This window comes from Trichechus manatus, unplaced genomic scaffold, assembly GCF_000243295.1.
Source record: "Trichechus manatus latirostris isolate Lorelei unplaced genomic scaffold, TriManLat1.0 scaffold00088, whole genome shotgun sequence".
In the NCBI taxonomy this organism is placed as follows: domain Eukaryota; kingdom Metazoa; phylum Chordata; class Mammalia; order Sirenia; family Trichechidae; genus Trichechus; species Trichechus manatus.
In genome coordinates, this window is record NW_004444024.1 from 185,452 (window position 1) to 192,826 (window position 7,375).

General features: G+C 36.5%; 1 pseudogene; it reads left to right on the top strand.

The window, feature by feature from the left end:
- The first annotated feature begins 7,096 nt into the window (after nt 1-7,096).
- LOC101349038 (olfactory receptor 52B4-like) overlaps nt 7,097-7,375 on the top strand; it is a 7,838-nt pseudogene continuing 7,559 nt past the window's right edge.

Genomic DNA, 7,375 nt, shown 5'->3' on the forward strand with positions numbered 1-7,375 from the left:
TCTAGGATGCCAGGAGCTATGTTGTATAAAAAGATGAATAAGATATGGTTTGTTTTCACAATGAAGTCTTAATCTCATAAATAAAATAGATCATTATGCAGCTAAAGAAAAGTAAACAATTGAGCCAATAGCTAGTGGTACAAACTAAAATTAATACAGGAAAACAAGAGAAGGAGCAACTCACTCTGCATTTCTGATGCTTAAGAACGAGTCCATATTTGAGCTTACCTTTGGAGATAGTGTAGAATGTCAATAGGTAGAAGAAGTATCAAGTAGACAATGGAATGAGGTCATTTGGGGGTTTAAGGGGACATGTTTGACATGCAAATGCTAAGTTTGTTTAAAACAGCTATCAGTTCTGCATCTGTGTGGTTGTGACGTTGGAAAGTTGGACAACTTGCGAATAGATGACAGCAAAAGTAGATTCACTCTGAATAGAAATTAAGGAGCCTGGACTTACCCTGCGAAGCATTGGTCAGCCATGTTGACTTTGCAAATGGAAAACATTTTGCATATATTAATCTGGTAGCTGTGTGAAGGATAGATAGGAAGGGAAAAAGACAGCAAATACTGGAATTGTCAAGGCAGTAAAGTGTTTACCCTAGCAAGATAAATGGATGCACTTATGGATTAATATCAGAGTGAAATAGATACCATCAGGAAAACGATCTTTTTTTTTAAGTACTTGTTCAATGTTAACCACTTTACAGCAATAAATAGATCACTTACCTGCTTCAAATGGAATTCTCATGGGCTAGAATGGGATGAGTCCCAATAGGACTCTCAAACGGATGGGCACCAGAAAGCTGAGATTTTATGTATTTGTCTGAAGGTCTCAGGTACAACCCTACTCCAGAGAGCCCACCTTAGAGCTGTCTTTTCAACAACACTGCCTCTGTCTCACACATGATGGTCACATCATTATGGCTTTCCAAGTCTGCCCACATACCACCTCATCCACAACTCCATCCCTGGATAAGTGTGCACATGTGATATTTTCAGTACGTAAAATGTTAGCATTACTGCACGAAAAACTTATGTTCTCATTTTAACGGTAATTAGTAAATGTTAATCCACTTTCAATCAGCACAAATAATTTCAAAATCTATATGTAAATTATTTTTAAAAGACTGATTACAACAAAAGCATTTCTTCATAATTTAGACAAACTTGAAATCAAATATATACCAGGTCTTACAATTCTGGAATTTGTAATAATACTGTTTTACTATTCAGACAAGAATACTGATGTGTCTTTTTTAAATCTGTTTGCTATACCTATGAGAGTCAACGTTATTATGAAAAAATAGTTTGCACCTTCCCCGTCTTTGGCCACTAAAAAACTACATTTCATTTTCAGTTATCTTTGAATCTGATAAATATTTAATTGTCAATTTGTTGCTCAAGTTCCTATTGCTGATAAAAATTTATCTCCACTTTTTGTATCATTTTCATATGCTTTTATTTTTATTTAGTTAGTCGAAATAGCTTTCTATTACATATACATGCTATATGTAACTATATACATATTTGTAAAGCAGAAACACCTTTATATCTCAGAAACAACTTTCTGTGTCTCTGTCTGATGATAAAATCACACTATTCTGCACAAAGTGATGTAAGAAGCTGATTCAAAACTCTACTCACACAGAAGAGCTTGATAAAATTTTTATTAACCTTTGTTTTAAGCAAGTGTGAATGTACAAAAAAGTTGCAAGAATATTACAATGAAAACCCTTATAACTTTCATCTAGAATTACCCATTGTTATCATTTCACGTTTGCTTTCTCTCTCTCTTTTATTTTCCCTATTACATATTATTATTATTACAATTTTTTGCTGTACCATCTGAAAATAAGTCACAGATATGATGACTGTTTACCTCAAATAATTACCATGTATTTCCTAAGTCCAAAGAAAACTCTTAAATAGTCACATTCCAAATATAAAATGCAGGACATTTAACATTGATATAATACTATTATCTAATATGCGGTGCATAGTCAGAATAATCACAGTCCATATACAATTATTTATAGCAACAATTTTTCCCGTCTGCTATCCAATCCAACGTCACATGTTGCATTTAATTGTTGTCTGTCTTTTGTCAGGTATCTTTTTCTAGTTGCTTCAAGTTGATTCTGACTCTTGGCAACCCCATGTGGGCCAGAGTAAAACTATATTCCATACAATTTTCAATGGCTGATTTTTTTTTGGAAGTAGATTGACAGGCCTTTCTTCTGAGATGCCTCTGAGTGGACTCGAACCTCCAACCTTTCTGTTAGCAGCTGAGCATGTTAACCATTTGCACTATCCAGGGACCATGTATCTTTAGTCTCCTTTAAACTGGAACAGTTCCTCAGGCTTTTGTTGTCTTTTATGATATTGTCATTACCAAGGGGCACACTTCTAAATAATTCATAGGTCAAGAAAGAAATCTCAAGGTAAATTAAAAACACACTGAACTGAAAGAAAATGAAAATACAACCTATCGAATTTGTGGAACAGCCAAAGCAGTGTTCAATAACTTAAGTTCCTTCCCCCAAGAACCTAGAAGAAGGGAGCTCTAAGATGGCTTCCCTCGAGTACAGCTGCCCTAAGATCTTCAGGTAAAAAAGCCCAAAGCAAACAGAACGAGGGAAATAATAAACATGAGAGAAGAAATCAACAAAATTTAAAACAGAAAAATGATAAAAGAAAAATAAATGAAACAAAAAGTTGATTATTTTGAAAGATCTATAAAATTCACAAAACTCTGGAAAACTGATTAAAGAAATGAAGACACAAATACCAATATCAAGAATGCAACAGGACATCACTACATGTCCTGCAGATCTTAAAAGTATAGTAAAAAAATACTATGAATAACTGTATGCACATGAATTGTACAACTTAGATAAAATGGATGAATTCCTCAAAAAACACAAGCTATCACAACTCACTCAATATCAAGTAGATCATTTGAATACCCATATAACTATTAATTAAATTGAATTCATATGATAAAAATTAAAAAAAAATCTCCAGATCCTGAGGTTTCACTGGAGAATTCTACCAAACCATTAAAGAATTAACATGAACTCTACACAATCTCTTCCAGAATAGAAATGAGGAGGGAACATTTACCAATTCATTTTATTAAACTAGTATTACCCTGATAACAAAATCAGACAAAGAAAGCACAAAAAAAAAAAATCAACAGACCAATATCTCTCATGGATATAGACATAATATTGGCAAGTGGAATTCAGCAGGATACAAAAAGAATTATATACCATGACCAAGTAGGGATGCAGGTCTGCCTCAATATTCAAATATTAATCAATGTAATCTATAATATTAACAGGTTAAAGAAGAAAAATCACATGATAATAATTGATGCAGAAAAGTATTTAACAAAATTCAACACTTATTAATGATAAAAAACTAAATCTCCAAAAAATGGAATAAAGAGGAACTTCCTCACCTTGATAAAGAGGATTTACAAAAATCCTTCAACTAATATTATACTTAATTGTGAAAAACTGAATGCTTTCCCCCTGAGATCAAGAACAAGTCAAGTAGTGTTGACATGTAGTGGGGTTGTTAACCATTGTCATAGGGCAACATGTGTACTAACTGTTTAATGAGAAACTATTTTGTTCTGTAAACCGTCATCTAAAGCGAGAATAGCGGCACAACCGGAAGAACGTAATCAATGTCACTGAATTGTTTATGTAGAAATTTTTGAAATAGTGTATCCTTGGCTATGTATATTTTCACCAAAAATATAAAAAAAAGATCGAGAAGGGAGACGGTTGACATGTCATGGGGTTGTTAACCAATGTCATAAAACAATATGTGTACTGACTGCTTAATGAGAAATATTTGTTCTGTAAACCTTCACCTAAAGTACAATAAAAAAAAAAAAAGAACAAGTCAAGGATGCTGAATTTTACAGCTCTTATTCAAAATTTTTCTGGAAATTCTAGCCAGTGTAATATGACAAGAAAACGGCATAAATGGCATACAGATCCAAAAAGAAGCAATAAAACTCTCTATTTGCAGATTACATGAATGTCTATGTAGAAAATTTTAAGAAATCTACCTAAAACTCATAGAACTATAAATGAGTACTGCAAGGTCACAGGATACAAAATAAATATTAAAAAATTTCCATATTTTAGCAATGCACACATGTAATATTTCCCAAGAAGAAGGGCTAGGAGAACATATTATTTTTCCTTGGCTTCCCTGCCTCATCACTCTCTGCCTATGATTTGTATAATGTTCCTTAATTTGGATATTTAATCTGATAAGTGTTTAGTAAGTACAGCCAGAGTGCTCCTTGGAAGCAAAGATGGCAAGACTTCGTCTCACGTACTTTTAACATGCTATCGTATTTCCTCATGATTCGTTTCAGATTATGTATTTTAGCCAGAATGCTGCATAAGTGATGCTATGTCTTTCTTGGTAGTTAATACCACAGTAGGACATGAGCAACTAGTCCCCACTCAAAAACCAAAGTTGCAGCTCAAGCCTCTCTTGGCTCTCCTGTTGTGTGTACAGTTTCAGCCATTACTTAGAGGGATACTATAGACACTCAAATAGGAGTGAATAGATTTTCCTCCTTCAGATACTGAAATTGAGATGACAACAGAATTGAACCTGCATGGGAAGAAACTAAGTATTATGTATACTTGCTGTGCTTTAGGTCCTTAGTCAGGCACTGAATAAATAGAGATGCTGACAATTGTTCTCTATGCATACCTTGGGTCCCTGAACTACTCACTACCTCTGATCTCCTCAGTACCTGGGCTCTGCGCTAAGCTCATCTCCAGAGAATGGAGATGGGAAAATTAAGTTCAACACCAACCTGAAGAGAGTATGGGAGAGGGTAGAGCCTAGAGCAGAATTTCTCAAAGTCAACACTATTGACATTTTGTTGTGGGGGCTGTCCTGTGCATAGTAGGATGTTGAACACCATCTCTGGCCTCTACCTACTAGATACCAGCAGCAACCACTGCCCAGTTGTGAAAACCAAAATGTCTCCAGACATTTCCAAATGGCCCTCAAGGGGCAAATTCGCCCCTGTTTGAGAACCACTGACCTAGAGTTTGGCCTAGAGAGTGGAAAACATCCATTTGACGTATATGCTACACGGTTTTCCAGGGTAATAACGAGCCCTCTGGTTACTAAATCACCAGGCTTTCGTCTAGGTTATCTACAACCTGAGCAAGCTTGACCAGTTATTTAGTTTGGATCTACTTGTCCTTTTACGTTGTTAGCACCTGAGCCCCTCTCCTTCTCTAGCACTATGGAAGAGAGTCTTATCTTCTCAGCCTTCAGCTGGCCAGGATGCAGGAGTACACATTTCTTTTATGGCTTTACCAGCTATCATGGATTGAATTGTGTCCCCCAAAAAATGTGTGTAGCAACTTGGCTAGGTCATGATTCCCAGTATTGTGTGACTGTGTTATCTGATGTGATTTCCTTATGTGTTGTAAACTCTATCACTATGATGAGATTATATGTGATCTCCTTATGTGTTGTAGATTCTGTCACTGTGATGAGGTTATACTGATGAGGTTGACAAGATTAGATAGTGTCTTAATGCAATCTCTTTTGAGATATAAAAGAGAGAAGCCAGCAGAGACACATGGGAACTTCATACCACCAAGAAAGCAGTGCGAGGAGCAGAGTGTGTCCTTTGGACCTGAAGTTCCTGCGCAGAGAAGCTCCCAGACCAAGGGAAGACTGATGCATCAGAAGGACCTTTCTCCAGAGCCAAAAGAGAGAGAAAGCCTTCTCCTTGATCTGATGCCCTGAATTTGGACTTGTAGCCTACTGGACTGTGAGAGAATAAATTTCTCTTTGTTAAAACCATCCACTTCTGGTATTTCTGTTAGAGCAGCACTAGATGACTGAGACCCCAGCATTTTACTCCTAGTGGCTAAAGAGACATAGAAAAGGGAATTTCAATTATAAATCATTTCAAAACCCTTGTGGTATTAAATCTGTTCTGCATTCAGGGGTAAGAAGGGATAGAGAATGGCTACCTTCTCAGGGCCTCCTTCCACTCTACCTCTTATGCCCATTCACAAGGCCTTGTTAAGTTTACTCAGTTCAGTAAAGTCTCTTCTCCCTTGGCCCACTTCACAGACCAGAAAATAATGTATACTACAGTTAGAGAAGCTAAAAACAACTGTGCCAAGGTTTTGAGCCTCAATTTCATATTCTGAAAAACTGGCGATGATAATATCTACTGCCCTAGATTGTAACAGGTAATTAATGAGGTGCCAAAAGTAATGTTTGTACATCAGTGCCTAATATAAAATAGGTACTTTAGAAAGTTGCTTTGTTAGTTCTATTTTACTGTGAAAATACTATATCAATACACCATTTTCTTCTAATAAGAAAAATGTGAAACTTTTCTTTTAGATCATTTCTCCCTTCCAATCCATTTTCCTACTACTGCCAGATTAATGCAGCTAATGCTCTCCATTTTCATAATTCATGATGGTTCACCATCTCTTCTCAGGATAGCATCCAAGCTCCTGAATTTGTAATCAGAGCGAATATACATTTGTTTCAATCTTTCCTGCCATTGCGTGATATATATATTCTCACAACAACACAGGCTGCAAACTGTTTTAAATGCTTTGAATTTTGTATAGCAACAGTTTTTCCTTGAATTCCCAAATGACTTCATTCCATTTTCCACCTAATTCACCTCCACCCAAAGACAGCCTACAGCCAAACAGACTGAATTACGCCTTCCTTTATGTTCCCATTGTAGTTTCTTTTTTTTTTCTTTTGTGGGTGGGGGGGAGATGGGCCAGGGGATACCACTGATATGTTCACTTAAACATACTATTTTAGTTAGCTGTGTAAATGTCTATCTTATCTGTAAGACTGTTACCTCATTGAAAGAATAGATGTCACATTCATCTTTTATTTCTACATAATCCCTGGCACATTGACTATGGAAAAGAATTGGGTAGATGTTAAGTTCTAGTAACATAAGAAAAAAGATTTTTTTTAATTTCGAGTATAATCTGAAATTTCCTCTGTCTCTACGAATAGGAGGTGAGGTTCCAGGTCATCTCTTCTAGGTATGGCTACCTTGAACCACACTAGGGTTAGCCACACAGTCTTTCACTTGCTGGGCATCCTTGGCCTAGAGGACCAGCACATGTGGATTTCCATCCCCTTCGTCATTTCCTAGGTCATCGCCTGCTTGGGAACAGCCTGCTTATCTTCATCATCCTCACAAGGCGCAGCCTTCATGAACCCATGTACCTCTTCCTCTGTATGCTGTCTGGAGCAGATGTTGTCCTCTCTACCTGCACAGTACCTCAGGCTTGGCCATCTTCCGGTTCCTTGCTGGGGAGAC